The 13,922-nt window shown below is 43.2% G+C and overlaps 1 pseudogene; it reads left to right on the plus strand.

Moving 5' to 3' along the window:
• Nucleotides 1-12,276: 12,276 nt before the first annotated feature.
• LOC102024346 lies at nucleotides 12,277-12,845 on the plus strand (annotated as a pseudogene).
• The last annotated feature ends 1,077 nt before the right edge of the window (nucleotides 12,846-13,922 follow it).

Raw genomic sequence — 13,922 nt, forward strand, 5'->3', positions numbered from 1 at the left:
CTCGTTGAGCAAGAGGAGACTTCCAGATGGCCAGGCTCATGACTGTACAGGATTCCTGAACATCCCTAGCCCATCTTCCTCTTAACACCATCTATGCCAGGGATCGATGGCCTCTCAAGGGTGGTTTGTCAAAGGCAGAGAAGGAGAGAGAGAGTGCATGTGGGCTTCTGGGGAAATATGAGTAATAGTAACAAGAGCCAAATTCAAGCCCAGTCTCACCCTCAGCCTCACCCCCCCCCCAGTCGGAAGCAATTAAAAATAACAGCAAGAGGCAGCAAAATAAACTTGAGAAAAAATGTGCATGTCTTGGAAAAAAATAAATAAAAGCAAACAAACCATATAAGCCCCACACTCAAGCTCAATGGAAGGGTATTACAACATCAGAGAGAAGCTGCAATCCAGGCAGAACGCAGATGGCGGGAAACCCAAGACTGACTCAAGACTCCAGGCAAGTGCCACAGAACGTACACTTATTACTTTAATAGAGAATAAAGAGAACACAGAGGTGCCAAAACAAAAAAGGCAGTGAGCTCTTAAACCAGGAATGAGAAATTTGGACAGGATGTGAGGAAGAGGAGCCTGGCACCGGAGGAAAAGTACCTATCACTCTTGAAGCCAAACTAGCCTACAGTGACCACATCCCAGCTGAAGATGGACTGAAACTATATCAGGACCAGGAGGAAGCCCACAGTGATTAGGCCCACTTTATTATCAGGGAAGTATAGGAAAGCCTATACTAATACTAATAAAGTGGAAGCCCACTTTATTATCAGGGAAGTATAGGAAAAACCACCTCCTTGTGTCTTTAGCAAGACTTCCTTAAGGAATAATCCTCAGAGAAAGAAATTAGGATGTGTTGTTGTTAAGTTTTTCAACTTAAAACCAACCAACCAAATCATGAAGCATATCTTGAATTCTGCAAGTTTTCGGCAGTACAGAGGTGAATTTTTACACATGGAAATAAGACTGACCATCAGTTACTTGGAGTTGAGATGGGGGCTGGGATGGATAGGGCTGGCATTTACACAAAGCTAAGATAAATTGAATTATGACCCTAAATACAGTATCTGGAAACATTCAGTGAATTTTCACTTCAGAGTAAGAGAAAATAATTTAAGACCCAGAGGAGATGAAACAATTTGTCAACAAAGGCCCACAACTGTGAAGTTCAATTCCAGAAAACAATAACAATTTGAGAACAGTAGAGAGCTAGATATAGCTCAAGATGCACGGAGGACAAAAATAGAATAAAGATAAAATTCACATGAAAATTAGATTACATACTGTTTGCACTTCAAGAAAAATTTGCATACTTTGTAATAAGGGAGTTTATGCAAACAGGACACGTTATACACCAGGCTCCATTTTCATTCTTAGAGGAAGACAGGGCAAGGATTATTTTCTAGACCATATACTATTAGTAATGAAATGACGGGAAAACAATGAAAGAGTTGCTTCTGAATATGATATTGCTGAAATGATAGAAAGATGGGCAGAATAGGGGTTTGTTGTCTGATCCCACCAAAAAAGAAAGAATTGTAAAGGCCACTACAGAAAACATAAGTTTAAAGAAGTAATGAGGAAGATAAAGTACAGGGCAAGAGAACACAAAGTGAAATGACTACTGATTGTTGGCTCAGTTAAATAAAGTCCAACATGGTATAACCTCCAAGGACACCTTTAAACCCAACAACACAGATTAATTCAATGACCTAGCAGCTGCCATGCAATGAAAGCAGGAAGAGCATTCAATAAAATCATTTACATGAAATTAGATGGAAATTGTGTAGAATGCATTGATGACAAATATATATACTGTATATATTTATAAACACTGTATAAACAAATATATACACTGTAATTTTGGTGATAAATTAAGTCAGTGGTTCTCAAACATTTTGTTCTCAGGATCCCTTTATATCTTTAAAAATTATGATGACTTCAAAGAACTTGTGCATATGACTTTTTCCTATGGATACTGGCATTGATACATTAGAAATTAAGACTGAGGGTTTTTTAAACTCAAGAATACATAGCATACCTTCCACTGGCAGTCAGAGCAGTCACATTATCATACATCCTGTAACTTCTGGAAAAGGCAAGTAATATCTTAGTATGATTATGACAATAGTTCTGGCCTTTTAAACTCCTAAGAGGACCTAGGGGACCCTTGGGGACCACATTTTGACTCTGTTGTATGATAAATACTGAATGCACTGCGTGTCTGCATTTATATGGCTGGTTCTTGCATTAGTTTGTCAGTTCCCGGAGGACATGTCTTATGTCTCTTTCATCTTTACCTCCGCCTACCCCCTCAAGTCTTGTTCCAAAATAGGCATTCAACAAGCTTTTGCTGTTTTGGTTCAGTTTCTGAGAGGCTGCAGCAGTAAGAAAATCTCTATCTTTCTGGAGCCGGGTTTAATCCAGGGAAACCACTGGGATTCACATCAAGCCCACCCCCAAAGTCCTTTCGCTGGGATTCTCATCAGATTAAAACAAAATAAACAAAACAAAATGAAACAAACACATCAGGAAATTTGACTGTTTCACCTAGCATCTGTTTTGTGCTACATTTTCCCACATCTAGCCAAGTTTCTTTTCCTGCCATAGTGAAGAAGCAGACCGCTGGCTCCACTTCTGGCCATCCCCTTGTGTCATCTACTGACCACCAGCAGTCTAGAACAGGTTTCCAGAGGGCATCTTCAACATAGCCCTGTGATTTGCAAGTACTGGCACTAAGCGGGCTCCTCCAACTGAGGATGCAAGGCAGAGGCCAGCCAGGACACTCCTGTGTGATCACTTGATCATTCCCGACTGAATACATGGGCCCACAAACAAGCAGGAGGAGAGAAGAGTGCAGTAGTTGATGAGAGAGGGGACTGTGAGGCATGGGTCAGGTCTGGAGGATGGAGAAGAGACGGCAAAATGTGTGAGGAGTGGCCAGGGGATTCCCATGCATTCGGCAGAAAGGAATGCCTGTCATTTCCAAGGCAGCGGCTGTTGCACTTTTCATGAATTTTTAGTAGCTTTGTTAAGAAAATGCCCCTTTATTTTGTGGAAACTAGTCCTGCTGGGGGCATAGTGGGTAACTTCAGAGTAAAAGGTGGGTGTTCAGAGGTTCTACCTTCCTGAGAGAGAAGGGCACCAAGGTACTGCTACTGGAGAGAACCTAGCTTAGTATCGGAGTATGAAATTCTCCCTTTCTCACTTCCCATCCCAGCTTTCCTCTGGTTTGATTTTAGGAACTCATCAATTTACCACAGCTGCCAAAATCTGTTCCCTGTGACAGGAGAAAATTACCATTTTATATCACTTTATCTAGTAGCAGACTCTTCTCCCCCTTTTCCTTGTTCAGTGCTAGGGGATTGATCTTGGTGCCTCCTGCACACCAGACAAGGGCTCTGCCACTCAGCTTCCCTCCCTTGTATATCTCATGAGGGAAGAAATCCTGTTTGTCAGTGCTTCTGCATGACCCTACTCCTTGGGCAGATTCCCTCATACTTTCCACCTAACGGCATCTTAGACCTGAGAACGTGAAGCAAGGTGGGATCCACTGGTCCATCCACATGCCCAGCTTGTGCAGCAGGAAGCCCTGGTAGGACACATACCTGGAATCAATTTGCCTGTGAGAGCTGTACCTCCAGGGAAAGAAGGGACCCTCTTGTGTGAACAAGATGGACTTGATCCCTGTCCCCCAGACTGGTGAGGCCCTTGGTGTGGTCATACCCCCACTGTGGCAGGGCCATGGTGATGGTAAGCTGGCTGCAGTTGGAGTTTTCCAGGATTTTCTTTTGGCTGGGCTCCCAAGGGCTCACAGGACACACGATGGGAAAGGGGACACACCACCAAGGAAACAACTCCTTGGAAGATTTGCAGAAACAGGTAGCTAGCACAGGGAGCCAGGCACGAGCCCACTGAGGGCTGCCCCCAGCACTCCACACTCATCTCAGCCCCTTGAATGTTCTGTTCTGTTGGCCCAACTTGCAGCAAGCCCATCAAGGTGGCAGAACAGTTGCAGCCAGTGAAATTTCTTAGGGTGCCTAGGGGTACTTCACTTTCTTCTGGTAGGAAATAGGGTTACCAGATTTAACAAGCAGAAATGTAGGCTATCCAGTTAAATTCGAGTTTCAGAGAAACAATGAATACTTGTAAAGAATATCTATCTATCTATCTACCTATCTATCTATCATCTATCTATCTATCTCAACTATTGAGAGATCCTCACTAATACACTGACACATTTATCATTGTTTATCTGGAGTTCAGATTTAACTGGATGTCCTGTGTTTTGTTTGACAAACCGAGAAGTGGCACACAAAGAAACCACATGAAATGTGGTCAAAACATTCCCAGAGGCTGGCCCACCTTGCCTGCTAGTGCATCGCCAGTGTTAGCATGTACTTGGCGCACAGCAGCTCTCAGTAAGCATTTTTGGAGTATGAATGGATGAGGTGGTTTGGACACATCTAGTTGTAAGTATCTGGTAAGTATTTGGAGCTCAGGAGAAAGGCCTAGGCTAGAGATCCAGAGCTGGAAGAATGACGTTACATAAGTTAAAGCTGAAGCCTTAGGAATACATGAAACCATCAGGGACACAGTGAAGACTAAGAAAGGGAATGTTACACTAACCTTTACTAGGAGAGGGGAGCCAGTGAGGGAGAATGGACAGCACAGGGAGCAGGAGGATCCCAGACAATACGGCACCCAAGGAGGGCAACCTCGGGGAGACTGAGATGGCAAAGCCTGAGGAGGGTGGGCAGGGGTGGTGCATCGGGTGTGGGGTGCGGGGGTCACTGGTGATGGATACCGGGGAGCTGTGAGTGCTGAGACCGGAATGCCATGAGTTGAAGAGTATGTGAGGAGCACAGAGAGCATTGCAGGAGCTGTACGGGAAACACTGCACGGTGTCCAGTGTGAGGATGGTGTGGGACATCCCTTGAGGAGCTCCAGAAGCATGCACATCTGAAGGGGGTTTCGATTCGGGGGAGTAAGGAGTTATGCTTTCATTCAGATGCTTCTGAGCATTTGCTCCGTGCCAGATGCCATGAAGCTGAGCATTTTCTCAGCTTGTAAGAAAGATTCAATGGAGTGTGAAGACAGAATCACAGAGGGACATGATTTATATAGCCCTATTCCAGATGACCTGGCCCATGGCTCTGGGAAGGAGACCCTTTCCGAGAATCGAGGAAAATAGCGGATAATGAATCCTTGCCTTCTGCTTCCAAATTCAGTGAGCTTTTTGGCCTGTTTTGTTTCCCTCCTTCCATTTTTGGAAAGCAGATGAATGTGGCTTCCCTGCCGACCCATAAATCTTGGGCGAAGGTGAAGAAAAGAAGGTGGAGAGTTAAATTCCTTATGTCCTGGCAACCCATGTGTTCGTATTTGAATTTCTGCCTCAGCCACTCCCTCCTAATCTTTATACACTCACAAATTTAAAGCAAGAAAGTCTTTCCAAGGTTTCATCTTCCTTTTTCTGTCCTCATGGGAACTCGAGGGCTTGGCAATAGCCTTGAAAAATGGCCTGCGGCTGAGAGAACTGAGGCAGAATTTCTGGGTTTAGGATGCTGAGCGTTTTAACAGGCTTCTGCCAGGAGAGGGAGCCCCAGGGTTGGGAGAGAAAGGTATAAGGGCAGGGGTTTAGAATCAGCCCGGCGCTTCCTTTCGGGCAGTCTTCAGAAGCCCAGCGGTATTTATGGATTAAGATAAAGAGGATGGAAGAGAGGGAGAGGGAAAGACAGATCCGGAACACACGGACAGATACCCAGGGACAGCTACACACATAAAATGCGGATCCATGAGTGGCTCCCTCACCCCTCCCTACACATTCACAGTGTCTGCTCTGGTTAGGTGGTTTCTAAACCTCACCGATTCCTCTTGGGGAACAAAGATAGGTTCTCAGGCCCACCAAGGCCTGGGTAGTAATTCATCAAGGTCGGGAGCCAGGACTCTGTATTTTTACCAAGATCCTCTGCTTGTCCCCATGGTAGTCAGGCTCCGGGAGTTTCTGTGAGCCCCATCTGTGCTCTTCCTCGCAAAACCCAATTTAAGCAAGAGCCCTGCTAAGTCAATGAGCAAGAAGCCGCCCCCATCTGTTCCTCCCCTGTGGGATCGCGTTCTCCGCCCCGCCTCTCCCCGCCCCGCCCGCCCCAAGCGCTGTCTGATCCCTCCTCGCTCTCCCTTGTCTCCAGGAAGAGTCCTGCTGGTCGGGTCCTCCCTCTTCCTTTGCCCTTCATGTTTCTTTCCTCTTGGTAATTTTCCATTCGCCATTCTCCACCTTTCGAGTCAGCTATAACTCCCCATTTGTCCAGCAGGCATTGTGTGCTGAGGCCTCTCTTGCCCCGTTGAACAGTCCTGTATAAAGTCTGGGTTCTTTCTGCCATTTTAACCACTGTCCAGCTATGGTATTCTTTGCCTCTCTGCAGGTGATTCTGAAGTAACCTGTGGACAGACTGGAGAACTTCAGCGTTAGGTAATTAGGTAAACACTTCATAGCTTGTTCAGGACTTGCCTAACGGCTCTATGCATCAACACTTCGTCTGGGAAACTGTTGTGTTATAATGAATAACAGCAATTTTTACTTCCCCTCACTCTGGTTGCTCTCAGAGGCAATCACTATTAAATCTTGATTCCCCCGAGTCAACTCCATAGTTTTTTAGACTATATATATATATATTTTGCTATTTCTTGATTGTACAGGTTTAGAAGTTATTTGCTGATTTGCTACTAAGGAATATTGGGGTTTTTATTTTTAAAATTTTTTTATTTTTATTTTTTACAACACAGAGTCTTGTTCCTCTTCTTCTAGGGTCATAATACTATAATATTGCAATTCTAATAAAGTCATGAATCAGTGTTCATATGGTTGTGACTCACTGCTTACCGCTGAGTTGTGCTGTGTATTATGATTGCGTCTTTTCTTCTAGTCTTTATTTCCCAGGGGAGTTAATAATGTTCTCATTTGTGTTTGCTTTCTTCGCTGTTCGTGTTCTCCAAACTCTGACAAAAGCTAGAAACTCAGATAAATAGGTCAAATTAACCAGATAACCTATCAGTTTGCTTGCTTGCCCTTTCTTTCGTCCTCTTCCTTCTCCCTCTCTCCCTCCCTTTCTCTTCCTTCTGGAGCTGTGCCTCTTAGAGCTCTCTTCCTGTTCTCCCAACCTGGACTCGGAGGTTTACGGCTTCTTGATGTGAGAACATCCCTTTGCTATTATCTGGGAATTACTATTTTTCTCCCCCTTAGTTTACTTCCTCATGAATGGTAGGGAGTTCTTTTGATGCAGACAGGAAAAATAGTTCACATTTTTAACATCTCTATGGGGGCATTGACCCATTAGACTGAGCGGCACAGAAGCTGGTGTGACAGCTCTGGTCAGGCCCGTTTGCGTGTCCTTGATTTACCTTTCCCTGGATTGTTTCTGTTGGGGACGGATTTCTAGATTGGAGATTATTTTCTTTCAAAATTGGAAGATGCTGCTGTGTGCCTCTCAGCTTCCAGCTTCCAGTGTTGACCCTGAGGAGTCTGGTTGTTGTTTTGGATTCCTGATCTTTGGTTTGTGAATTGTTTTCTTTTGTCTAGAACTTTTCAGATCTTTTATTCCTGGGGTTCTAACCTTTTTCAATAATGTGCTTTGATGAGAGCTTCTTGCTGTTGTTGTTCATGTGTTGGGTACCCACTGGGTCCATTATAAGGATCTTCTGTTTTGTAAGTTTGGAGAAATAATGTTTTTGGTTAATAGATTCCCTTCCATTTTCTCTGTGCTCTCTTTTTGGAATTCTTACTAAAATATCAGAGCTTCTGGGCTGATCTTTTAAATTTCTTATTTTTTATTATCATTTTAAATCTTTTTTCATTTTCGTCCTACTTTCTGGGGGATTTCCATCATTTTCTTTTCCAGTGCTTCATTATAATTTTAAAATTTCCAGATGTATTTTTATTTTAAAGAGCTTTCTCTTATTATTTGTACTTTTTAAAAAAGGCTTCTTCATCCCAATTCAGGGATGTACTGTCTTCCATTGTGTCTGGGGGGATAGTGATTGCTGTGACTGTCAAGGGCGTCTTCTCTTTTCTGGATTGCCTTTCTGTGGTCTCCAACCCCATGCCTGGTGATCCTCCACATCCTTGGCTGCTGAAGCTTTGCATGTGAGGACAGGGCTTGTCAATTGTTGGACTAGTGTAGTCCGATCCAGTTTCACTTGGAGACATTCATACATTAGTGTCTGTTGTATTTTACTCCTTGGTTGGGTTTTTCTATGGGGATGATTCCTATGGTGGATTAGAGTAGGTTGGATAGAGAGGGGCATAAGCCAGACTCTTCTTGTTCTGGGATCTGGGCCAGGAAAAGGGGCTGGGAAATCTCATCTTTCAGTACAGAGGCTTTCTCTAATCCCACTCTTTCCAACTCTGTGTCTGATCTTTGTTTTCTCCAGAAAATACATGTTCCTTCTCCAGGTAGAGTAGTTGTGGAGTGCAGGTATCTCCTCCTGTTTTTACTCCCCTCTCTTCCTCTGTTTTCTGGGGTTCTGGATGCTCCAATGCTGAGATCTCCTGGGCTCCTGGCTTCTTGTCAACTTCCCATCAAGACCAGTTAGGCTTGAGCAGCCTCAGGTTTGCTGAGTCACTTTGCACTTGTCCATTAGTTGTCTCTCTGCAGAAACTGTTGATATTTCTCTGCTGCTGGTGCCTCACTTCATGAGTTCCTCTTCTTTCATCCTTGCAGAGTATAGTGTGCAGATTCTTCCACTGTGATCAGTGCATTTTGTAGGGAAGCAGAAATTACTGAGTGCCCGTTTAACCCTGGGGAGCCTTCTTTGGGTGGCCTATCAGGCCAGAGTGGAGGGAAAATTTGTCATAGTGACATCTTCCATTTCCCCAGAAGTTGCCCAAGAGTCAAGAGCATGGAAATGAGACATTACTAAATGATTTTAATGGAAAAAAAAAGAAGGGGGAAATATTTTACTTTTCATTCATTCATGGTAATAAAACATTTACTGAGCACTAATAGAGACCTGAAACCATGCTAGGTGCTGGGAATGTAAAGTGCTGAGTAATGTGTTGTGTTTGCCTTTACAGAGAGTGTAATGAAACAGAAGAGAAGTGAGCCGGTAAGCCAGAGCTCAGAGTGTGCACAAGGAGGGTGGCAGAAGCAGAGTGGGACCTCCAAGGCAGGCTGGGCAGTAAGAGGAGCTTCTGGGGGCGGGGTCCTGGAGCTGAGTTTTGAAGGCTAATGTGAGGTTTGGAGATGGAACTGGCAACGAGGCGCTCCCAGCAGGGAGAACTGCGTGCTTTCGGTCTGGGCAAGGAGTCTAGCACAATGCGACATGTCAGAGGAGCCTCAGTGAGACTCAAACAGCTAAAGCAAGGGTCCATATGTGGAGGAATGGAGTCTATAGTAAGAGTCACTCAGCTATAAATATCCATGTTGGCCCAGAGCGTGAGCCTGGGCCTACCAACACGAGACCCAGAAATATTAATGTCTGATTCTTCCATGAATTTCAGCCAACTTAAAAAAGTATTATTTGTAAAATGAGGATAATAATGAAGATTATGGAAAGAGATATGTAAAATGCTGGATCAGTAAATATTGCAGTTGTTGGCTGGGTGTGGTGGCTGCCTATAATGGCAGTACCCTGGAGGGCTGAGACAGGAGGTTCACAAGTTCAAGCCCAGCCTGTTGGGCAACCTAGTGAGACCCTGTCTTAAAGAAAAAAGAAAAGAAAAGAGAGAAAAGAAAAAGGTTGAGCATGTAGTTTAGTGCAAAAGCCCTTGGGTTCAGCCCCCCATACTGAAAGGAGAAAAGGAAAGAAAGAAAGAAAGAAAGAAAGAAAGACAGAAAGAAAGGTTGATTTATTGATTCTAGTTCTCTGAGGATAAACCTTTCTTAAATTCTATTCTTTATTCTAACAGGTATAAAACAGACCCTGGAAAACTCCACCGTGAGGAAAATCTTTTCTTTCTATTTATGCCAGGCAAGGATTACTTGAGCATCTTTTAACTGAATATTCCATCTCATCATCAGCTACGGTATTTATGAGCTCTTGGGTATCTGGGACTCTTTCCTGTAAAGTTTGGCTGTTTTCTTGAAAAGACCTAGGGTCAAGAGAGCTGAGCTCCAGTCTCTCTTCCAACACCGACATATATGTTACTTTGGCAAGACCCTTCCCTTGTCTTGGTTTCAATCCCTTCCCTGGCAATAAGAGAAATTAAATTAGATTACCTTTAAGAATTGTTCCAGCTTAGAAACTGGATGCAGGGAGCAGTTAGCTTTACCAAAATGAATATTAAGAAAGAGCTAGGATTTTTGGAATTTGTTTTCATATCATGCTAAATAAGGGAAGGTGATTCCTTTAACAACTTGGCAAGCATGCAGAAGTGAGATTATTCTAACTCTGTGTACTTCTTCCACCCTTCTTTCAGCTCCCAAGTCCTATTAACTCACACCAACCCTCCCACCCCCAGAGAAATACTGGCACTAAAAACAAATGAACAAACAAAAACAAATAGCCACTTCAAAGTGTGTGCCTCTGAGATGGCTAAGGTCTGTTGGACAAGCTGGGGGAATAGGACTCTTAAAAGCCCACTGTTTTGAAACACATCATCATCATCATCTGTAGGGTTTTCTGAAGCATGAGTCTAGCTATTTTAATCCCTCCAAATGATTGGGTCAGAAAGCTGCAACCCTGATGGATGATAAGTCCATGGATGGCAAGTGAGAGTTTGGGTAAGTGGGAGGGTGGGGAATGGCATTTCCTCTTCCTGTCAGAGTCTCTCTAGCTTCCTGACCTCAAAGAATTGCCTTGGGATTCTCTCTGAACAGAACCTTTTGAGCAGTCAGTCTCGACTGGGATTAAGGGATTGGTGAATAGCACGGAAAGAATTTTGATTGACAAATTTTGGCCTCTCTTGGCCCATGGGACAAGACCTTGAGATAAAACAAGACTTCCTCAAAGCTCTTCATCTCATTATTAATAATATTAAATCAGCTGATGATTGGATGCAACGTGCAGATAGGAATACTGTTAGCAATTCCCATGATACAGCAAAATGTTTGTGTCTGTCATTGGTTTAAAGCCAATTTTAAAAAATGCTTACAAACTGCAATCTCTGTGTGATTCTAAAAAAACAGGCAGACTTTTTTTTAAACCACTATCTTTGCAACTTTTTTGTTCCATCTTAACTTTCTGTCCTGAAATGATCAGAATGCTCTGAGTGTCAGTAACAGACATCTGGTTCCATCTGTCTTATAGTATCACGTTTCTTACACATTTGAAAGCTCATCAGGCATTTCTTGTTTTTTGACCAGCATTTGACATTGAAATTTCTTTTCAGCTCAGCCCTGTTCATTTCAATAGATTCATTATTTTAATAGTGCCTTTTTTTGGAGGACCTACTATGTATTGGGCCCTGACACAAAAGGTGACACTATTATATATACTGTAATTTTAAAAAAGTCTTACCTTGAGGTTTCAAACAAATTTGACTTCTTTTTATTGATCTCCTTTTCCCTTTTGCTCCTCTTGTCTCTGTCTCCTCCTCTTCCTTTCCTTCTGTTTCATCTCTCTCTTCCTTTGTGGTTTCCCACTCTTTGGGGAGGGGCAGGATTTCCTGCTTAGAGGTTGGTTTTTGAGAGGAGTCAGAGACCTGATTCAGGACTGAAACCAGCTGGTCTGCCACCTGATACAAGAAGGTGAAACCCAGGCCGAGGAAGAAGGCCCTAATGCTTGGACCAAGCTGGCAGCTGGGACACACTGCAGAAGGAGCCCTAAAGGGCAGTAAGAGTGGGCCAGCCTGGTCTTGGGCATCACAGCTCCCATAGGACAGAGGGGCCCCCAAGCAGTCATGATGGGGTTGCCTGGAAGGGATCCTCTGTTTGTCCAGGAGACTTAGCATTACTGTCATTAGCTCCTAATGTGGGGAAGTGTACTAGGCAGGGTCCTGTCTCACCCTTACCAGGTACTCATTCTCAGGGTCCCGACTTGGCCTCAGATGAAGTTACTGGAACAAGAACTGAATAGGGGCAGATTTCCTTCCCCACCAGAGAGATGCTAGTGGTTCAGTGCAGACAGTGAGGCCTGCCTGTCCACGTTGCTCAGTTACAAATTCCTTAAGGCTGAAGGACTCATTTATGTGACTCTCAAGCCATTATGGTGACAAGGATGGTAATAGGAGAAAGGAGGTTGCTTTGCTGTGTTCTGCGTGGTGAGCTGTAGCCTGCTGCCGTGTGCCACTCTGCCTTATAATCTGCCAAGTATGGACTAAAACCTCCACAAACTTTCTCCTGTGCATGTATGTTAAGAGATTCCACAAGATGCCTGCCTATGAATGAAATTGCTGGATTAAAAGGAAATTCTTCCCATGGCTGCTGAAGAAGTGACCATTACAGTTCACCTCATTCGTTCATTTGAACACCGCAATTTCAAACCTGTAGTGTATCATGGAGTTAATTTGGACCAAACTGTAAAGGAATTTATAGTATTTCTAAAGCAAGATGTCCCTCTGAGGACCAGCCTGCCACTACCATTCAGAAATTATAAGTATGATAAACTAAAGATTATTCATCAAGCACATAAATCAAAGACAAATGAACTCGTATTGAGTTTGGAAGATGACGACAGACTCCTGCTGAAAGAAGACAGTACTCTGAAAGCTGCAGGAATTGCCACTGAAACGGAGATTGTGTTCTTTTGTGAAGAAGATTATAAGAACTACAAAACTAATCCCATTTCATCTTGGTGACAGTATCTCAGGAGCTTCCTTTCCGCATACCTGTAGGTCCTTCCTTCCTTCTTTGTTGGAGAATAATGTAAGAAAAGTATTTTTTAATTTAATAAATGTTTATTCAAAAATCTGAAAAAAAATAGGAGAAAGGAGTTTGCAACAGGACCTGTAAGGGGTTGAGACCCCATAAGTAGGGACAATAGTGAGACCTCTATTCATGTCAGTCAAGGACAGAAGATCACACTCCAATTCGGAGGTTTGAATTCAGCAAATATTTATGAGCATCTGTGCTGTTTCAGTCAGTGAGCTAAGAGCTAGGGATAGAGTGGGAAGACCCACTTGACATAGTTTCATCCTTATGGAGAGATTAATTAACATGGTTGCACATGGCACCCTCTGAGATTTGAGGTCACAACTTTAGGGGAAGGACTGGAATTGTTGGGTGCTAACATCTCCTCTGGGAAGCACTATGGGAAAGGTTTTGGATAGTCACCCTTCTGTTGCTTAGCCAATATGGGACATGGGTTCTTTCAGTGATTCTTCTGCTTGTAGCATCTCTATTATCTCACCAACATGCTCCCAATTCATAGAGGATAGGAAGATTTTTTTCTCTTATTTTTATTTCAAGGGCCAGTTATTTTACCTAGAGAACTATAAATTCCATTTATTTCTAGCCTAGTTACTTTCTAAAGCTGGCTGAAAATGTCTGAGCACATATTGGTTATTTTGCAAGCTATTAGGTTCACATTTCAATTACTTTTTTCTCATTAAATCCCCTGCTTTATATTTTGGCCCATAAAAAATAGATTTTAAAAATGGAAGAAAAGAGCAAGATTTGCTTCACTGGAGCTGTTGGATCTAACTTGGAATATTTTTTGAAAGTTTCCTGAAGTTTATTTTTATTTTTATTTAGTTTATACTTTTTAATCTCTGCCCAGTATACCTGTTCAAAAGGCAAAACAGGAAGGCAGCCTCGCTTTGTAGGGACCCACTCACGTGGTAGTGAATGCAGTCCTAAGAGAGCTTTGGCAATCCCTCCTGTGACCTCCTCACCTCTGGAAGTCCCCACCTCTCCACCACCATAGTGGCAGCCAGATGTCAGCAGTAGTTCTGAAGGAGACAAAGCATATTCAAACTAGAGTGGTATTCTCTAAAAGAAAGGTATCTGAAATTGCTTTTCATACTATATTTTCAATTTTTCTTGTTC

This window comes from Chinchilla lanigera, unplaced genomic scaffold, assembly GCF_000276665.1.
Source record: "Chinchilla lanigera isolate Chin_1 unplaced genomic scaffold, ChiLan1.0 scaffold00088, whole genome shotgun sequence".
NCBI lineage: Eukaryota > Metazoa > Chordata > Mammalia > Rodentia > Chinchillidae > Chinchilla > Chinchilla lanigera.